We start from the raw sequence: 22422 nt of genomic DNA, 5'->3' as shown, positions 1-22422 counted from the left end.
TGTTAATAAGTGTTTCTCCTTCAGTGTGATAGTGTTTTGATAAGAGTTTATTTTCGTGTTTATGAATTTCTTTCTAAAGATGGTGATACTACCAAGACAAACAAACCACTAAACAGTATGTATTGAACGAGCTCCCACAAGAGGAGACACTAAATAAGCCATGTTTTCTCGTCTTTCTCGTAGAATGGCGGAGACCGAATCGCATGCACAAGTCGATACGGTCAATACACAAGCCACCCAACAGAGTGTGCCTACAAACGAGCTTCCACAAGAGGAGACAGTACACGAACTGTTAACAGACACAGAGGAGAACTGTGAGCCACCCTCCAAGAAGGCAAGATTTGAGTTGATGTTGTGCCACAAAATAGTTGGCAAATTCAGCAAGACTTAGCTGACTATGCAAATAAATACATGGATATTTTTCAACCAAATGTAGCCCTCGAGGAAGGGATTTTATTTGACAACTCAGTACCGGGAAATGTTCAGAACGAAAAAGTTTCTTGATGTGCACTTAAAAGAACTTCTTCTCGAGCAAGATAAGAAGATAACGCTTAATCAAGACCGCATGGTCACAAACATTCAACAGCGAATAAGCTTTACTATGGGGCTACTGTGTCGCCTTTGGTCACTCATGGAGGAGGAGAAGACTTCCTTATCAAGCTCGCCAGACGTCGACCAATATCAACTTGAAAGTATTAACATGATGTCTCAATTATTTGATCAAACTATCCTACTTCTAGGACAGGCATACAATTCTTGCTCCTATTTGAGAAGGTTCAATGTGCTGATGTCTTTCATACCAGATAAAAAGAAAGTAGGGAGTATGTTAAAGGAAATGTCATCAAGTTTTGTGCCCTCTGAGAAAACTGAGCCAGCTTTGTTTGGTCCTAAATATGAAGACATGGTGTCAAAATTTCTTTCGTCAAAGAACAAATCGAAAGAACTATTTACTTCATTCAAAAAGAATAGTAGCAGAGGATCACATTCTGCCAGCCGACCCTTTTCAAGAGGCCCTCTATTTCAGACCAGAGGTAGGGGACGAGGTTTCTTCACCGCAGCTGGTAAAAACTACAACAACCGTGGATCTAACCGGAGAGGAAACAGAGGAAGCAGAGGTATGTTTCAATTCAATATTAGAGGTGCCTTTTCTCAGCTTATCAGAGATTTTGGACATAAGGGACTTCCCAAATGTACATCCTTTGATAAAAAGGTTATTTCCAATACCTATTCCCCACCTGCCTCCTGCAGGAAGGACTCAATACTTTGTGGTGAATTGGAAAAAGCTGACAAACGATCAGACAATGTTAAAGATCGTACAGGGATACGAGATACCCTTTCTTTCCCCACCAAAACAGAGAATTGTTCCACCCCCTATTCATATCAGTCAAGAGGAGAAATCCCTTGTGAACAAGGAGGTCCAAAGTATGCTGAGAAAAGGTGCCATCAAAAGGGCAACTCATGTACGGGGGGAATTTATCAGTACAATTTTTCTTGTGGACAAAAAAGAGGGTGGTCATCGGCCAGTAATAAACTTAAAGAAACTGAACCAAAACATTCCTTATGTTCATTTCAAAATGGAGGGATTACATCTCTTAAAGGAAATGCTATGTCCAGGGGATTTTATGTGCAAACTGGACTTAAAAGACGCTTATTTTGCAGTCCCATTGTCAAAAAATTCGAGGAAGTTTGTTCGGTTTCTTTGGGAAGGACAGCTCTACGAGTTTCTGTGCCTATGTTTCGGGCTCTCAAAAGCCCCGTGGATTTTCACAAAACTCCTAAAGATCCCAATCAGGGATACTCTGATATTTTTCATTCAGAATTTAGGGTTTCTAATCAACAGCAACAAGTCAGTTTTCGAACCAACCCAATGCCTCAATTTTTTGGGGGTGACAATAAATTCTCTGACAATGACAACTGCCAATGGCGAAAGTTACAACATTGAAAGTACAATGCCAGAAATTGTTAAAGCAGGAGTGGGTCATAATAAGAGAACTGTCCAAACTCATAGGAAAACTTTCCTCATCAGCAGTAGCAGTATTTCCAGCCCCCTTACAATACAGGTTCCTTCAACAACAACAGATAAAAGGGTTGTTGACAAAACACAACTTCGATGCTCAGATAACTTTGTCAGATCTAGCCAAGGGGGAGCTTCATTGGTGGCTGAACAATCTAGAATTGTACAATGGCAAATCCCTATTAACACCAACCCCACTAGTAATTCAGAAAATAAGCTCAGATGCTTCCAAGATGGGGTGGGGAGCATTTTGCCAGGGACAAAAAACGGGTGGCCCATGGACTCGAAAGGAAAGGGATCTTTACATCAACATACTGGAGTTGAAGGCTATCAACCTTGCTTTAAGAACCTTTACATATATGGAAAAGAAAGGGGTAGCAGTCCATGTAGAGACGGACAATATGACAGCCCTATCATATTTAGTAAAAATGGGGGGAACCAAGAACGAGACTCTGGTAAAAATAGCAAAAGAAATTTGGCAATATATAATGGAGAAAGAGATCACGATTACTGCAGGTTACATACCAGGCTACCTGAATGTAGAGGCAGACCGGGAATCCAGGCACAATCTCTCAGACTCCAGCGAATGGAAACTGCTTCCAACAGTATTCCAAAAGGTATGCCAGATATGGGGAACACCGGACATAGACTTATTCGCCTCAAGGGTGTCGCATCAACTTCAGAGCTACATGTCCTGGAAACTAGACCCATTCAGCAAGGGGAGGGATGCTTTTCAGATCAAGTGGAAACACCATTACGCATACGCTTTCCCCCCTTTTGTTCTGATAGGCAGGGTTCTCAAAAAAGTTCAAGTAGAACAGGTAGACATGATCCTAATAACTCCAGCTTGGCAAACACAAGCATGGTTTCCAACAGTCCTAGAAATGTCAGTAAGGCACCCTCTGATCCTTCCAGGGAGAATAGATCTGTTAAAGAACCCGAGGGGAGAGTGCCATCCAGGAAGGGCTGCCACTCTTATCACGGCTGCCAGAAGGCCAGGAACTGTCAGCCATTACAACTCGTCTTGGAGAAAATGGCATAGCTGGTGTGGTGAAAAACAAGTTTGTCCCACTAGATGTCCTATAGAATATATATTGGATTTTTTGGCACATCTTTTTTAGGAAGGGTTACAGTATAGCACCATAGGGTCACATAGGTCTGCAATATCAGCCTTTCATAAACCTATTGATGGGAAACCCATCGGCGAACACCCTAGAGTGTCATCTCTCATGGCAGGTGTCTCTAATAAAAGAACTCCGCACCCAAAATCTGTTCTCATTTGGGATATTGAACAGATTCTTAAATATTTAAGGAATATGCCAGACAACGTCTGTTTATCAGACAAGCAGTTAAGTTTAAAAGTGGCAATGCTACTGTCTTTAACAGCTGCTAGTAGGGTTTCTGAAATAAATTTTTTGAGCACTGATACTCTCATAAAACATGAAGACTTTTATATGTTCCAATTCAAGCAACTAACTAAGGTTTGCCGCCCAGGGAAGAAAAGGCCGCCACTGAAATTCTACAGGTTTAGGAACGATGAAAAACTGTGTGTATGTGTCACCCTGGAGGACTACTTAAGTAGAAGAGAAAAGTGGAAAGTCACCGATTCTCAACTTCTTGTAAGCTATATAAAGCCACATAAACGGGTCTCCACTTCAACAGTCTCGGGATGGCTAAGACAAATGCTTCAGCTCGGGAACATTGATGTGGACAAATTTAAGGCTCATTCCACAAGATCCGCAGCGACTTCAAAAGCAAAAGCAATCGGCATCTCTCTATCCGATATTCTCAAGCAGGCGCATTGGTCTTGCGAATCCACATTCCAAAGGTTCTATCATAAGCAGGTAGAGGACCCCAGTCATACGTTTCAGAAAGCACTGCTCTCTGGTGGGCTTTGAAGAGAGGTGGTTGAGGCTATGACCTCTAGATTTATTGCGAGATGGGGGATATCCGGTATTAGCTCGGCGGAGATTTCATGAAATGAAATTGAGGATTACGTAAGGGCGCGTAGCGCCCGCAAGGTAATTCCGATTTCATGAATGAAATCGAAGCACGATCTAATACTGCCCTCCCTCCCATCCCGTATTTTCACATATTTTTCTTTCGTTTAGGATACAGTCGAGGAGGATATCGTGGCAATTACGGCTATCGTGACCACTAATATGTATTGCTTCTTTTTTCTTTTAAAATAAAACTTTTGGCTCTACATGTCTTTTGTCATTATATTTTCCCTACCAAGGCGTCCCGTGTGTTAGCATTTTCCCCAGGATTTGTCAACATGTTCACGGTTATGCTACAAAACGTTTTATTTTAAAATCATTCGGAACGCCCTCGCGGGAACATGTTAAAGCGGATGTGTTTCGGCTATGACCTCTAGATTTATTGCGAGATGGGGGATATCCAGTATTAGCTCGTGCTTCGATTTCATTCATGAAATCGGGATTACCTTGCGGGCGCTACGCGCCCTTACGTAATCCTCAATTCTCAATCCTCATCTTTACTGAACTTCGAAAGCGGAAAAGGACTGGGTAAAAACATTAATATGCGCAATTTATGCAATGACGTATTCATTGATTTACCCCGTGTAGAGATTGGCGCATGCAGTTAGAGAAATAACGAAAAAATGTTAATGATATTTCCAATAGAACTTTTTTACAATTATCAATCATGTTCACAAACAGAAATGTAAACATAATTGAATTTCAGTTTGAGCCAGAACGACTCAATAACAAACAACAAATTCCGTCTTATAATGACAATGAAGCAGACACACCAGATCAGTGAGTGGTGCCTATGTGCAAAAGTGCGAAAGGATGCCTATAGCTGTTGACTGTTTATGCTGTAACGAGGTGGACACTATAAATTACTTCCAGCTACGCTACCTATAAAATTTGACCTCACATTTTTCTTTTGGTTGTATTATAAATGAGCGCCTGGGCATAAGGTTTCTGTTGTGTTTTTGATAAGAAATGTATAACAGAGCACGAAGATTTCAACGCTGTTGTGATTTTAAACAACACTTTGTGGACAGCGATAGTCGCTCTTCACAATTAGGAAAGCCGTAGACTTAAAAAAAGGACGAAGTTTCTAACAAATAGGTCGCTAGCACTCTTGCTTCCAATCTTTTTTGAAGATGATATTTTTAGATCTTATCGATATGCGGCATACCGCCAATTTTATTGGTTTGTTCATAACCACTTGGGAAAAGGTGTTCGTCGGGTGATACCATCTTGTGTCGTGTCTAGGATACGTAGAGAATATCCAGGTCCGAATGGTGGTGTATACTGGCTTCAAAGAAAGTGAATAAATACCTGAAATTGATTTTTCTCACACAAATCAAGTTGACGACAAGAATATTTGATTGTAAATTAAAAATAACAGGCTTTTTCAGAAGAGGCGTGCGATCGCACGCACATGCCTTGGCACACGCGTAAAACACGTGCGATGGCACCCTTTGAAATAATTTTTGGAGACTCGTCAGACAAAATGCCCGCCACATTTCCAGTTTGTTCGGAGATGTCCTTAGCTCGTTTAGAACGTTCATCGGACAAAACGTCGATAGATTTCCGTCTTGGTCGAACACTTTTTATCCATCAGCAAGCCTATTCATAGCCAACCTGACCATCCTAGCTAATTCACCGACTCCTGACTTAGTTAAAAGAACTACGTAGACATGAATCTCTTTTGCCTGACCCCTTCGTCGTTGGTAACCAGGTCTTACACAAGAAATCCGACAAAGCACGGATGAATCAAGTCTGCAAAACTGCACTTACAGGCGGAACAGACGTTTTATCATGGATTTAATTGTAGATAATTTCTTCATTTGACAAAACAATTGGAATCCATAGCAAGTCCGTATTTACCGGATTTTTTTCTTCATGCCCCAAGTGTTATTTAAACAATATAAATTGGCAAATGTGAAATGTTGCTACGGCTATTTTTTTAATCAAAAACAACACATCTACTTTGCTTGTTACAGACAGACTAGAACTAGCGTAGTAATGTACTAATTTTTAAACCCGTGGAAGAAACCACGTGCAGAAATTTTTTTTAATTTGTTGTTTCTTATCATAAAACGTTTGTTAATTCAATGAAAAAGATTTAAACAAAATAGGCAACGTGAATATGTCCCAACATAAATTTGTGACAAAGTATTTACATTCATTGTAGTTACACAACCCGCCAGTAAGATTAAATTGGCAGACAATGAAATTCCTAGCAAGTGAAATGACTTTAATTTTGTAACGTGATTTGTTCTAACCAATCAAGAATGTAAATGGAAGTTTTTAGGGGATGTTTTTATAGTCGCTTTTGTAAAAGAAATATTCTTACATACAAAAATAACATGCAATTATATATTATTAATGATTATATCTAGTTACAAATAAGGTCGTTCTGCATAGACATAATTACAAACTTAAATTTATGGAATATATAGCTTCATCCACGACTAATCTATATTATTAATACCCGTCTACGTCTGTCTGTTACGCAAAATAGTACGGCAAGTAGCAAGACACACGCAATGCGGTGTAAAAAGGGCAAACAAATCCGTGGACTAGCTTTAAATAGTCTCTTCACCGAAGAAGGTTTCAGTAAACAATAAAAAGTGATGTCAGAAAGATACAAGATGCCCTGGGGACGAGGTTGCTCCTAGTCAGGAGGTTAGGAAGTCGAACTGGCTTAACTTACATAAAGGCCGAAATGCACGATTGTATTTTAATGTCTTTTATTTATTTCCATTTTAACATTTGACGTCAATAAATCAATACACGTCCATTTTTATTTAATTACTCTCATTCTCCTATCGCTATCACTTTCGTCTACCTCAGATGATATGTCCAAAGTTCATATCGCTCTACTTTCGTAAACAACAAAATCCATGGTTTTAATTAAAATTATCTTCTTTTTACTTTCGTCTATCTGACCACGAAATTGTTTATATGTAATATTTTCTAGCACAAACACACTCCTCCATATTATTAAAAAAATTATCGTTTTAGTACACCCCTATTTTTAATTTTTTGTGAGAAACCTACTTTAATGCTTTCGATAAACGCTCGCAACGTTTATTTAAACTCTTTCTCAATTTATTGTTTTGTCCTTTCAGTATTTTCTTTTAATAAACGCTCATCTAATAAGACCACCACCTTTTTCTTTAAGAGCTGTTTCAAACTCGTCCCAGCAACTTTTGTCTGTTCATTAAAAAAAAGACACAAAAGGCACTGGGGACGAGTTTGGGGCTGTTTAATAATGATATTTTCAGAAGCCCACTTTAAACATAAGGAAGAAATAAGATATGATAAATGCTGCACTAACTTTTAATATAATGATAGAGATAAATTAAAATTGTAAAATTTTATCAAAAGTTTCTTTCTTAAACCTTCATCTCCAGTTCTAAATTGGACGCCCCTAAAGATACACAGCCGAGCGTTTTTAAAGCATTGTAGTATATGTATTAAATTCCTTTATATTAGTACTAAAAGTATTAGTACGAAAAACGTCAACGAAGGAGAGTTTTTGTTACAAAAGTGTATTTTGGAATGCAAACATTTTCAAGTATTTATTTATTTAATTACACACAACTTGTCATGAGAAGAACATGAGTCATCATTTTTTACTTTTTTACACTCTCTTGCCAAGTTCTATACTTCACCAAAGTTTTTGTCATCAACTCCACTTTTATTGCTCATTTAAGGTTACATTTCTAAATTTTTTTGCAAGCTATATTTTTAGTAGCCATCACCGTCAACCTCGTTCAAGGGCCTCTAATTGCTGTCCCTGACTATGAGAAGAAGAAATATTGTCGGATGAGGTTAATTTTACTCAATTAGCATTTATTTTATATGAAACATGTTTATAGGAAACTCACATATGAGTCTCTGTATTAAAAAAATTAAGAACATTTGCTACTAGATCGCTGTGATTAATTTTAAAATAAAAGGTTAAGAAAAACCTGAGTCAGACTGACAATTTTTACATCAACATTCTATCTGTTTTATAGATGACAAAAATGCAAGTGAACAAACTTAATGCAAGAAAGCAAAATAAAAAGACAAGGAAATAAGGAAACCAAAAAAACACAACATGAAAAACAGACAACAGCAGTATAAAATCGAAAATATCACTTCAATAATATTTCAAAAAAAAAATTACTAAAAAAGATGAAGAAGTGACTAAACTCACCAGTGTAACAGATTTCTTTTATATATATGTAATTATATGTCCTGTCCTGATATTCTTTCAACGTTAAATGCTGTTCGGCTGAAAAATAAAAGAAACTTTGAAGAAACAAGGAGACTTAACATCGAAATTATCAGTCAATAAGATTTAATCAAAATAGATGGAAAACAACTGACTAAACTCACCCGTGAAACAGATTTTATATATAAATATTTGTATATAAGTATATATTTATCTTTTTTTAAAAAATGTGCTGACGTTAAAAGCTGTTGAACTTTCTTCGCTGAAATCTAAAAGTTTATGACAAACCAACCCTAAAATATATTATGTTGTCTTATTGGTAATCGTCATGCAACATTGATTACATATATAATTATTCTTTTGTTCAACATAAAACAAATTATTTATATAGTCATGGTGTAATATAAAAGGTATTGTAATTATAATAACCAATCATATTTCTTTTCGTGTTTACGTAAGCGTTTTTTTTCTCTAAACGACGTAAATCTAATCACATGACTACTAAGTTGCTTAGAACTTTTACAAGAAAATCTTTCTCATGCTATTCTTTAAGTAGAACACAACAGACTTTAACTGCGTCCTACAGGACTGAACTATGATCCGAGCGACGCGTCTGTTTACGTGAATGTCTCGGGGCGAGAAACACGGCGAAAGGTGTTTGTATGCCCGTGAACAGGAAAATATACCAGCAGGTAGCAGTCACTGATGCTTACTGCCCTTGTTCTGTTAATAATCCATGGGAGTAGCTCATTTTGACCCAGTTGTAAATAAAAGAAGTGCTGCAATGAACAGTTCTGGTAAGTTAATAAATAAGGTAGCAATTGCTTATTTGTATAAAATCTCGCTAGTATTAGTAGAGAACGATCTCGTATGTCGTTTGCAAGTAGCAAAAGAAAACGATGTAGTAATGTTACGCACACATTTGGCAGTCAAGTATGTCCGATGGGTGTCATGGGACTATACTCGTCTATGTGTACAAGTGAAAACATGACTAAAAGTAATTGATTGTAGCATATGTTGTCATTATATAGTAGACATTAATCACTGAGCATGGCAGTAAACATAGATGTGTCAAAGCGGTAGGTTAGAGTAAAAGCAATGCCAAGATTCTTTTCAGGAATATATAGACTGCGGGTAGGTGACGCCGGTTTTTACCTCAAAGGTGCACTTAAATACTGTTCTATTGACTAAACAAGGGCTTAATTTCTTTTTTGCGAGGTTAGTAAAATATTCGCAAAAGAAAATGTACGATGGAACTGCTTTTTCATTTTCTTGACGAGAAAAAACGGAGATTTTTTTTTTTTTTTTTTTTTTTCGCCAAAAGAAATTTACATACAACTATTTCAAAATAACAGATACAAGTTCTACATACACATAAGTACAGGCATAAATTTCTACATTAGGATATATATATATATACATATATATATACATAACTGTATCACGTACGTAGAATAAAATGGCAGGAGTAAGTAGAAGACTATGCAGTCTTATCATCTCACACCTTACATAGCCGTCATTAAAAAGAGCGTCAAATAAAAATTGATAATTAAAAACTTAATAAAATATTAAATGTTATGTTAAATAAAAGAAAGCGTTTAATTATCACACGTAGTGTTGTTTCAGAAGAAGACTTGTTCGTTATTACTTCGTAACAGCTGATTTCTTAGTGCAATTTTAAATTGTTTTGTAGATGGAATGCTTTTTATCTCATCGTTTAGAAGCATGCTCCAGAGTTTTGGGCCTCGGTTTGATATTGAAAATTTTGTTACATTAGATATGATTTTTGGCCGAAGGAAATTATTACCTGAAAATCTAGTTGGATATTTTTGTTGAACTTTCTTAAATAATGTAATGAATATATTTGGTGCTATTAAATTTTTAATCTTATACATGAAAATAAGGACTTGAAAAATGTTTAGCTGACATACATTAAGAATACCCAGTTCTTTTAGCAATGGTCTAGAATGGGAACATTTGTTCTGTCGTAATATAATCCTACTGGCATGTTTTTGCTGAATGTGCAGTTTTTTTAATTTTGTTATATTAGTGCTACCCCATGCAATGTTTGCATAGTTTAAATAGCAGTGTATAAAGGAAAAATATATGCTTCTTAAGCAGTTCTTATTCAAAGCGAAACTGGCTTTATATGAGATTCCTAAGCTTTTGGAAACTTTGTTTTCCACTAATTTAATATGTTCTCTCCAAGTTAAATTTTCGTCTAGGAGAACTCCAAGAAATTTCATTGAATATTCTCTTCTTATGTTTACATGACCAATAACTAATCCAGGTAACCTAAGAGGTATTTTATCTTTTTTACTAAGTTTGTGAAAAAAGGTATATCTAGTTTTTGAAGTGTTAAGGGATAATTTATTCGCTTTAAACCAATCAGCCAATTTAGCCAATTCTAGGTTAGTGGTTTCAAAAAGTACGTTTATATCTTTATGAGTAAAGAATAAATTTGTATCATCAGCAAATAAAATTGAATTTAAGACACTAGATGCTCTAAATATATCATTGATATAAATAAGAAACAACAGTGGCCCTAAAATTGACCCTTGAGGTACTCCACATGTTATAATCCTGTAGTTAGTATTTCCTTCGTCATAAGAAATATATTGTTTTCTTTCGAAGAGGTAGTTATTGAACCATGTGAGATATGTATTTCTTATGCCATAATTTTTTAGTTTTTCTAATAGAATCTCATGGTTGACTGTATCGAATGCTTTACTGAGATCAATAAAGACCCCAATTGTAAATTTATTCTCATCAAAGGCTTGAAATATTTCCTGACTCAACTGAATGATTGCGTGATCAGTTGAATGACCTGCTTGAAATCCAAATTGCTTATTATACAAAATATCGTTATTGTTCAAGAAAGAATAAACCCTGTTGTACATGATTCTCTCTAAAATCTTCGAGAAGCAAGGGAGTATTGAAATTGGTCTGTAGTTAGATACTTTACAAACCTCTCCTGCTTTAAAGACTGGGGCAACTCTAGCTATTTTTAACTTTTTAGGAACAATGCCTGTAATTAGAGATGAATTAAATATATGCAGTAGTGGAGATTTTAGTTCATTGAAACAGTTCTTTAAGACATTGCTGCTGATTTGATCAAAGCCAGGACTTTTGTTGATTTGCAAAGAATGAAATGCTGCTTCTAGTTCCTCCTCACTTAGCTCTTTTTTCTCTATTTCATTATCATAATATGACAAATACGATTTAAAGGATTTTGTACTGTGACCTATTTTCGACGCCAGGGTCGGCCCCACTTTAGTGAAAAAATTGTTAAATTCTTCAGCTATCAAAGATGGTTCTTCAATTTCATTTTCGTCGTTTACAAGTTTTAAAGGAAAATTATTACTTCTAATTTTTATTTTACCAATCACTTCCTTGATGATATTCCATGTTTTTCTTGCATTATGTTTGTATTTATTAATTTGTTCATTGAAGTAAAAATTCTTAGCACGCTTTTTTATCAATTCAAAAAGGTTTTTATAATTTTTGTACAGTGTTTCATTCCCGTAGGTTTTCTTTCTTAAATACTTTTCATATAGTTTTTGTTTTCTTCGGGAAGATTTTTGGAGGCCCCTAGTCATCCAGGGATTAAAGAATGTTTTGGTCTTAATAAACTTAATTTCTTCTGGAAATGCCGCATCATAAGCTTCCAAAAAAATTTTCAGAAAGCTATCATATGCGTCATTTGCATCCTTCCCTTTTACCACGTCGTCCCATTTTACCTTAGCCAATAAATACTTAAATAATGTTATTGTATTTTCATTTATTTTTCGCTTTTTTATTTTTACATGGTTTGACTGTTTATCAAAGTTTGTATTGGACGTGATAAAGATGGGAAAATGATCAGAGATGTCTGTTTTGATAATACCCGAATGTAGTTCTTTGTCGCAAAATGAATTTGTTATGATGTGATCAATTACTGTAGCGTTTTGTTTAGTTACCCGGGTTGGTTTATTTATGAGAGGAATATACCCACTTTGAAATATAAAGTTAAAGAAACACTGGATGTTTTTGTTTGTTTCGTAATCAAGTGTATTGAGGTTAAGATCCCCCACGAGGTATACTGCTTTGCTGGTGTTTTTATTGATCAATATAATAGGTTCAATTAACGTTTTAAAATTATCAATTGATCCTGCAGGTTGCCTGTATATTACGCTCACAATGATGAGATAGTCGTGTTACTATTCTTTTCCGTTTGTTTATTAATTTTCCAAATTTAGAGTTTTAAACTCCATCTAAACAATAACAAACAAGCATCAATTCCGTTATGTTTATACCTTTTTCCAATTGTTGTTTCAAAACTTATTTTTTCATTATATATATTTATTTTTGCTCAATTGATTGCTAAAGCAACAAACTTTGTGGATTGTATTTACAAGAAAAGAAACAAAAGTGGTTGCTATGTTGATATTGAAAACAAAATTAGATACATACAAATAAATAATTTTGTTGATGTCTATGTTAGAGTGCTATGGTTAGAGATAGTCAAACTGTTATTACAACTCCACAAAAAGGATTAACGAAAATTATGAAACCGGAGATTTAGTACTACGAATTAAAATATTCTTGTGTTCACGGTGGAAGAAAACTCAAAAGAAGAGGTTCTTGACAACGAGCTGTTTAGTATATGTTTTATTTTTATTAATTGCCAACCTCGTTTCCAGAACTTTTTTATTACTTTGTTCTACTAACTGAACTTTTATATTTTTTTTAGTACTATAAAGCAAGACTGCAAGTTTTCACTTCCTTAGCGAGTAGATGAATCTGGACAATTTTAAGAAGTCATAGAAATTCACGCATAATCACGAATTAAATGCGGTGGGCAATTCTCATCTACCTAACGATTATCAATAGTCATATAGTTTCATTAAATATATAAAAAGATAAGAATCTTAGTATAAATTATTGTTTGCATTTTTTTTTATTACTTCTGGAAGCTCTACAGGCTTACTTAATCAGAAGAAACTAAATGACAGTAAGAAAATGGATCTTGGAGTGTAATTATCATGATGTATTTCAATATCATTTTTTAGATAACAAATCAAAGTTGGACGTAAAATGCGCTGTTTTGAAATTTGCCCTGTCGTTTGTCCCAGGATTTATGAAGATTAATTCAACAGTTGAAGGGTGGAAATAAATCCGACAAAATAGGCATCTATGTCATGTGTTAAGTAAGCTAAGATGTTTTCCCGCCACATTCCAGTTAATTTAACTTTACTTTTCTACCAACTTCGTCCTTAGGGGGTTTTTCTGGTTTAATATCCAGACCGTTAAGTAAGCGCTAGCGGCTATGACATAGGCAACAGACCCTAGGGACGAGAATTCTTTTCTACATTTTGAGAATCAGTTTAAAACAAAACTTTGCTTTCAATTTGGTACATGGAAAAAACAGTGAAATATCGATCCTGTTTTTAAACTAATCTTAGACTTAACAAGAATGCGTCACGAGAAAAAGATGAGAATTCCTACATTCATAGCAGGAGCAAATTAATTGGCAGTTCGCCTACACTTTTTTTTTGTGAGGGATGTACTTTATTTTATACTATTTCTGCCTTCAATGTCTTGTTGTGTTCTTCAGAAAAAATTGCAAAATCCATTTTCATAATTTAATGCCAGTTGCGAAACTCATTTTCAAAGTTATTGTTAGTTCTATACTACGTTATTTTGTTTTTATTATCTATGAAGAAATTCTGACTAAGAATTTCCTTAACATGTTCTTTATTTTTGACACAATCTTTATCTCAAAGTGTTTTAATACAACCTTCTTATTAAAATATTATCTTTTTTTGTTTATGAAAAGCAAAACAAATATTCCTGAAGCGTGTATTTTGTGTCTAACTTTTAGTTTTATAAACAACCCAAAAATTTTGCTAATCCTAAACTGTTCCTCACTTGTTTCTTCTTGACTATCTATCTACAAACGAAAGACGGCAGACCATTTGGAACCATGCTACAAGTCAGTCCGACCTTCATCGTCACAGAGAATACTGCGAGAAGAGTGCGCACCCATGCAAGTTAAATAAAACCAGAACATGGGAGAGGTTAGGTGCTGTGAAATTAACTTTTGAGACGAATGTTCCTATAAACAATTATCATACCGACGAGTGTGCTTGGGATGGGTCGTTAGCTTAATTATTTGTTTTATATAATAACTATTTATGTTTTATATAATATAACTTTCGTCTACCTGACCACATGATATGTTTAAAGTTCATATCGCTTTACTTACGTAAAAGCCCATAATGGCTGTAATTGAATATGTTTTGTTTTTAGTAAATAATTTTTATCTTTTTTAGTACACACCTATTTTGTATTTATCTGTCAGAAAACTTACCTTATTGTTTTCATTGAACGCTCGCTTCTATTATTTAGGCTTCTTCACGATTGAATCCAAGTCCCCAATCTCTGTAATTAAAAAAAAACAATCTATCACTATTAGTTTTTTTCGGTTACCCTGACAACTTATTGCTATCACTTTCGTCTACTTGACCATATAATGACGTATATTCATTATACGCATTGTGATCAAATGTTTTTTTGATCACAATGACACCAGCCATTTAAACATTTACGGTTTCAAGCTTTTTTAATTTTTTTGATACATGGGATAAAAAATAATATTAAATAATATACGTTAATGATATAATACAAATTTTCAATTTTCAATAGAAGTACGTGCTCTTTCTTCGTATATGCTAAGAAAGGAGAAGTTTGGAATGCAAATATGTTCAAGTGTTTATTTATTTAGTTACACATCTTGTCATAATCATTGTCATAAGATGACAATGATTCATCATTTTTTAATTTTTCACACTATCTTACACAACGTTTTTGTCATCAACTAATTTTTTTTGGAACGTGTGTGAAAATACAGTACCAGTGTTTTAACTCTGCTCCCCTCCATAACTTTTAATAGGCTTTTCCAAGTGCGACTAAACTTGATACAAAATGGATGCAGTGGTACCTGCTTTAAACTTAATTCCTTTAATTTTTAATGATAGGCAAACTCGTTATTTAAAATATTTTTTCTTTTTTAATTTTCGAAGAAAATCCGAAAAAATCGAGAAGTCGGGTTAATAAATACAAAACAAAATTAATCCCCTTGACGAAATATAGTTGTGTTAAGAGTTTAATGTTTTTAAGATAAGAATTTCTTTTAAATATAAGGGGTATTTTTGAGTAATAGTCAATACATACCACTCTGAGAGGGTTAAAAAGGTTTTTTGGTACTCCGTTTTTGCTAAGCAATAAATAGGGCGACTTTTTGTTTGAAATTTATATCTATTTAAGTGTTTATTTGTTTAATTGCACACAGCTTTTCATAAGATGGCATGAGTCAGTTCTTGTACTTTCTGTATCGATTTCTCTTATCAAAATCTATACTTGACCGAACTTTCGCTATTTTATTGAAACTTGCCATTTCATTTTCCAATATCCTATAATTACAGTTTCTATAACCCGTCATGACAACAACAATGACAATAAGTTTGTACTTTTCTTTTATTTTCAACGTCAACTTAGACCAAACAGACTAAGCATAAACAAAATAGAACAAAATTCAATACAAATAAAAGAAGTTGTCTGGAATGTAAACATATATAAATGTTGATTTGCTTTCTTACGTAACATTTGTCACGAGATAATGACAACGCAGTTATTGTACTTTGTACCTGGTACTCTTCTCACGAACTAAGTTTGAAATTTGTATGGGCGAATATTTTTCATAACGTTATTTTACAATTCTGCATAATGGACATGCTTTAATACTTCATTGTTTAGTTCAAAAAGGTATATGTACTAGTTACGGCACAGTGCCGAGAAAAGTATCGGCAATATTTTTTGAGTGTTTTTATGTTCTTGTTACATATTTCATGAGCCTTTAGGCGAGTGAAATATACGAGAACTAAAAAATGAAAAAAATATCAGCTGATACTTTTTGAGGGCATGTGCGATAACTTGTTTATCATGTACTCGGTCTTATATGATGTTAATTTCACATAGTCGGTTGCACACTGCTTAATTATGTTCGCGATATTAACAAGCATTTTTATGGGGGCCACTAAAATCACTGCAAGATAATTTATTTAATTTGTGTTCATGAATTTATTTGAATTTATGAAGTCACGCGCGTTTTAGATCATTATAACAAATTATGTTCATGTCACGCTGAATGGAAATAAAAACTATTAATTTTTAAAAGAATAAATTATTATTCTTAAGCCAAATAACACAGAACTCCATCGTCGTGCTATAATATTACTCTTTTAAGTTGACTATAATAGTTGAATATAATTCAATTGTTTTTTTTCATAACCGGTGGGGAGCGCGTGCTCTATGATTAATGACTATTTAATGACTATTGAAACAAAACAAAATTTGCGAAACATAAAATGAATATTTGTGAAAATAAATTCACCGATTCACCGACCGTTTTCGTTTTTAAGAACATAATAGGCTTTTCCTACGAATTTTCAACCAATCAAGGAAAACATATAAGCTTTTTGCACGCTAAATCAGCCAATGAAAGGAAGAATATAAGCTTTTTGCACTTTATATAAGTAAAAACTGCACTCTTTTCTCGGTTGAAAAACAAAATACAGCATATATTTCGTGCAGATTAGCCAATCAAGTTGCGAGAAAAGCTTAATTTATATGATAAGAGACGGTTAGAGTAAGTTATCCGTCAAAATGTTGAATCATATCAAAATAATGAACTTTTGTTTCGCAGTAAAACCAGCTATGATCCAATTTTAGTAAAATTGAAAGTTTGTTTCACCGGTGTAGTACGATGAGATGCTCTCTTTGTTATAAAATACTTTTTTTGCTAGCTTTAAATACGTAAGAAATATAATATACTTTTTTACTATTTAAACCTTTTACCTGTGCCAAACAATGTTTTGTTTCTTAACAAGTTCCAGATAATGATAGTCTACAGAACTCTTGAAACAATTTTAAGATCATTGTTGCTGCTTAATTAGCTTCATTAACCGTATTCTTGTATACTTCTACAAAAACCTGAGAATACACAAACTGGACATCGCTGCAAAACAATGCTATAAATCGAAAGATGAAAATAATTCACTTTTCTATTGCTTTGGGAGTTTTAAAAACACAGGAAAATCGCTTAAACTTTCTTGTTGGATATCCATAGCTCAAAAAATTATTTAAGACATCAGATGTTCTTAAGTTTTTAAAACTTAAGAACAAACTTGTAAGACTGGAAAGTATCAAAAATTATATTCAGGCTTAAGTACAGTCACGACTAAAGACAAAAAAACAAATAAACGAAGAGAAAAAGAAATAAAAATAAAAATAATAAATTGGTAAACTTGCCTTATGACTTGTCTTTTATTTCAAAAATCTGTATGGCTTTCCTCACTGAAAGGTAAAGTTTTTTTCTAACAATGACCAAGCCCGTCTAATTTTATTGATTGTCACGAGTTCTATGATTGGTTTCATAAAGAGCCATCTCTTTGTTCGCAATGCTATAAAAACATTCCCTAGTAACGTAATACAAAACCTATTGTGAATGTGATAACCAATCAAATCCATTTTCATATTTACGGTATCCGTATATTATTGTAAACAGAGATCACATGATTGCAGCATTTTTTAGCTCTGCTATGATTAAGATTACCATGGTACATTATCCGTTATCATAACCTTTGTTAACTTACCTTATCGATAAAGAAAGGTGGTTAAAAAGTGACTACATGTTTGCTAGGCAACCAATGTTTTTGCCGTTTCTTATTTGGCATTTCTTATTATCTGCTTAATTTTTTTGCCCATTTTTCAATTCAGTATCTACATGTGAAACCATGACAGCAATAAAAAACCATAAAAAACAGATTAGTATCAGTCTCTGTGCTAACTAACGTGACCAGTGAGTGTAGTTGAGCAGAGGGAAATGGAAGCAGAAAATATGTTTAAATGAAAGAAAAAGAAAAATTAATTATTAATATTGACGGATTTATAGACAGACTTCATTGTCCTCTTCTTTCAACTTCTTATAGAGGAAAAACACTTTTTAAATCATTGGAAATTCATTTTCAAAATTCTGTTTTGTTTTTAAAAAACCTGAATCGTCATTCACATTTGTATTCATATAATTAATTTAACGCAACAAGACCGAAACAAACGTCACAATTGTAAACACAACATATATGTTTACATTCCATGTATTTTGAAATGGTCTTAGCTGTCAAATTTAGACAAACATTTAAAATGTGTCTAATCTCAATAAATCTAGGAAACCAGCGCATAAAAGATCCGTTTTTTAAGTTGTACAAAGGTAAACACTTTGAAAAGCTTTATTAGCCAGAATCACACTGAAATTAGTATGAAAAAATATGCTGCCTTCAAGTTAACGTCCCTTAGCTTTAATTGGAAGTCTCATTAAAATCAAGTTGTTATTAGAAACAGTGACGCATTTAGTTGTCATTCAATATGAACACTCAAACTTCTAAATACATCTGTCAGATTGTTTGAAAAATACATTATAGGGTGTTTATTTTGTAAAATTCCTTGCAATAATAACCTAAGAATCTGAAAGTAAAAGTTTCAAAAGCCTCTTCAACTTTTGTATTGTTTAACCCTGTTCTCTCTTGTTTAATCCTGTTTTGTCTTGTTTAACACTTTTTTGTCTTGTTTAACCCTGGCTGGTGCATTAAGATATATAGGAGAGACAGAGATCTTTTTGTTTGTCTCTTAATAATATATGTTTTGCAAATGTTATGATTTCGGTGTTTCGATTTACTTTCAAAACTTGAGTAAACTTCTTTCCAGTTACTTTATTCAAAAATTTCGAAGATATAAACTTCAAATACCTTTATGCGTGAACAAAATCTTAAGAACTTGTCTTAGAACCAAATATAAATGAACTAACCAGACCCGAAATTAATTTAAGAAAAAGAGCGATACCTAAAATGTAGACATGATTATTCTGGTCGAATAATAATTTGCTAATGACGTCATTGCAAAAGTGCCGACGTAACCTTAACTTTAACTGCATTTCCTCTTTTCTACAAACTGTTAATAAGATTTGCGAAAAATCCAACAACTGATAGCAACTATATTTTTTTTCATTGGGTTGCGAAACATAACGGTATGTTAATCAAGGCAAAGCTGTTTAGCTATAATTTTCTGGTTGTCACAAAAAAACAGTAGTTGTACAAGACACATTATCTTATATATGAGAACCAATTATGTAGGAACATTAGGTTTTAAATCTTGCCAAAAATAGGGACCGATTAAAAGGATACGAAACAGCTCAAGTAAGATCTCCGTCATTAATGTCACTCTCCATCCTTTCACATACTTAATATAATTGTTTAATCACCAGGCCACTCAGAAGGTTGAGCTACAAGAAATTTTTTTAAGAAAAAAACAATCTAGCTTAGGTCGAAGAACTTTAGAGTTTTAATAGGAAAATTGACTTAAAGACACCGTAATTGTTCAAAAACATATTCAGATAGTCATTATATCATAAGTTCTTTTTTTACAAAACTATTTAATTATTAATATTAGACATAAAAGCAAATTAAATTGTCTATAACAACAAACTCTGCATTTTGGAAATATAAAAGGTCAAACAAAAATCACAATCTCAACCTCAAAAGAATCAAATTCACAATACCTTCCAATGTATAACAATAATGTTAAGTTTTAATGACATCATTTAGAAATGCAGTATCAACATGGCACAGTAAGTTTTGTTGAACGCTGGTAGTGCCGTCGAATATGGACTTCTTTTTTCATAATATGTCCCCTGGTGGGGTGATAGAAAATTCTTAGTGCATTATTTGCGACATGACTAGCGTACAGGGCTTTTTTTGACTTGTGTAAAAAAACTTCGAATAGGCATCACCGCCTGACAACTGGGGGTTTAGGGGCGTTGTGAGCCTTAAACGAATTCAGTGCGGCGCCCTGGAAGCCAACGGCCTTTAACGCCCTTAAACGGCTGAAATAGCTTAAAATCATCTCTCAGACTCATCTTTGCTAAGTAGGTGTAAGGTGGGTTTTTTAGTTTTTTAGCTGACTATTTTGGAATGTTTTTTGTACAACTTGAGTAATTTAATTCTTTTTTTTAAAAAAATTTGATGTCATGCGTTATTACTTTTAGGGAATTTATGTACGGCGACATTTAAACAACAGATAATAATATACAAGATTTATATTTTTATCAAGACTGCTACACTTTTAATCATCGTTCAGGATAACATTTTAAGTCTTTTTAGATATTTTATTGCCAGCATATCGATTACGTCATCTAAATTTATTTTCATCTTGTTGTGGATATTTAGCAACACCAAGCCATTAAATCGACCCTGAACACAAGTTTTAAAATTATAATTAAATGAACTTAATGTGGTGTTTCACAATCAAAACAGATAACTCAATAAATTAAGATACACGACAAGATTAAAAATGTTGCATTCTCCTTACTACGCAATGTTATATTGTAGAAACATACCTGGGCCATCGAGCTTCTTAAATATGTCTTTACTCGTCGTAACGATGATATAGATCTCTCACCCAAGAACCTGTCGTTACTGGCACTACAGCAAGAATATGTAAAATCTTGAAGATATTTGGGTACAACATAAAAATATGTGCAGCTAATGCATTATTAATTATTTCTAAGAAATAAAGCTGAATGTTTACTTGCAATGTTCAGAACTTTTTCTTTTAAAAACACAAGCAATAAATTACTTCTTAGCTACCTCTTAAAGGCACGTAATCACCCTTATCGAAAAAAAATGAACATATACATTTTATTTATTTATTTCAAAGTTCAGACGGAGTTATGGCTTTCCTGAAAATTTGAGGATGTAAAACGTATTAGAAATGGAAATAATGGTACTTCAATATCTTAGTTTTATTGTTGTTTTTTTCAGCCGCCATATTTAACGATTTTGTTGATCTCTTATTCTTGTCTAATAAGCGGGCTGTCACAAAATGTTCGTGTGAAACCGTAGGTAACCAAACGGCCTTAACTTTAAATGAGCTCTGAGATGGAGTTCGATAAAATCGCAATATGGTAGGCTGCGAATCACAATGCTGTTCTTTATGGCTTGTTTTATCTTTGCAAAACATGGCATCAAAAAGTGGAAAGAAATTTTAATTCTGTTTAAAAAAGTGGCCGCGCGTTAAAACATCCGTATCACTTTCTCCACTCAGATTTAATTTTCTTCTATTCTATTCGTCATTGTTTTTGGAGACCAGACAAGACAAAACAGAAAGAAGAAATCACAGCATTGCCTCGTAGTTATTAATTATGATAATTAATGCTTATAACGCTCTCTCTTTTTTTATTATCATGACCAGGATTACTGCATATTATAAGCCAAAATACCCAACGGGGGAGAATGCTCATTGTGATAGTTAAAGATAGTTGAAGCACTATGGAGATAATTAAATTTAGAGCATGAAAGGGGAAATTCTGAAAATTTATGTATTCTAATTGTCTGGATCTGACTGTCTCCATAAGAAAACGACTAACTGTTTGAACAAAGGAAAATAATCAAAAGGTAAGACAGCTAGCGAGGCGAAGCTGTCCTCGGAAACAGCAACAAGAGGTGGTCAGTGTTGCAAAGAAGTCTGATTTCAGTAATTTAGAACGTTTAAATAATAAAGAATAACACAGAAACTTCGATTGATTTATCTGATTTATTATGTTCGGAACTTTGTGGATACATTTATAAAAGCATTACGATGGAAACACAGCTACGGAGACACTCCCTCATGCATTATTTTTTCTGTAATGTCATAAATCCAGCAACCATGTTATAGATTTTGCCGTACGTTTATTATCGCATGATTCGTGCAATGAAATGCAATGGCGGTTCTGTAGGCGAAGAGAAATTTGGGTTTATTTCTATGAAACATTTGAACATGTTCTGGTTGTCTGTTTTCAATAAAATCTTCAGGATAATGTTTTCTTATGTATATCTTTCATTTTGTACAATAAAATAGGCACTCCTAAAAAAAGTTGCCTACAGGGTGATTACGGGCCTTTAAACCTTTGTCAATTAAATTCATTGTTGCTGACGTTTTGTCTTTTTTCATGGTGGTAGGAGATATATACAAAAGGGTTTGGCTCAAATAACCCAAATGGCATTTTTCTCACCTCACCCATTCTTGACTACTAATGGTGATTCATTCGCTCGTATATTCTGTACTTGTTC

At 33.8% G+C, this 22422-nt stretch overlaps 1 protein-coding gene and 1 long non-coding RNA gene across 7 annotated transcripts in view; one reads left to right on the top strand and one right to left on the bottom strand.

Moving 5' to 3' along the window:
- Positions 1–17127, bottom strand: part of LOC130628393 (uncharacterized) — a 34024-nt gene extending 16897 nt beyond the window's left edge. For 2 of the 4 annotated variants that reach the window (XM_057441444.1, XM_057441442.1), the window contains exons 1-2: positions 14571–17127; positions 8201–8278 (exon numbers count right to left, since the gene is read on the bottom strand). The gene's annotated coding sequence lies outside the window, so the exon portion shown is untranslated. Of the gene's footprint in view, positions 1–8200; positions 8279–8382; positions 8779–14570 lie in introns of those variants that run through there. The other 2 variants (XM_057441443.1, XM_057441441.1) reach the window with 1 other exon arrangement.
- Positions 8782–15721, top strand: LOC130628441 (uncharacterized). 3 transcript variants are annotated; one of them, XR_008981837.1, is made up of 4 exons: positions 8782–9015; positions 12951–13054; positions 13270–13407; positions 14082–15721. It is a non-coding gene; the product is annotated as an uncharacterized LOC130628441 (long non-coding RNA). The 3 variants fall into 3 exon arrangements; XR_008981836.1 differs by lacking the exon at positions 14082–15721 and adding an exon at positions 13663–14066; XR_008981835.1 differs by lacking the exon at positions 14082–15721 and having other exon boundaries at positions 8798–9015; positions 13270–13433.
- Positions 17128–22422: the final 5295 nt, after the last annotated feature.

This window comes from Hydractinia symbiolongicarpus, chromosome 2 (assembly GCF_029227915.1).
Source record: "Hydractinia symbiolongicarpus strain clone_291-10 chromosome 2, HSymV2.1, whole genome shotgun sequence".
In the NCBI taxonomy this organism is placed as follows: Eukaryota; Metazoa; Cnidaria; class Hydrozoa; order Anthoathecata; family Hydractiniidae; genus Hydractinia; species Hydractinia symbiolongicarpus.
Note: the sequence above shows the minus strand (reverse complement) of the source record. Positions and strands in the feature narration are given on the sequence as shown.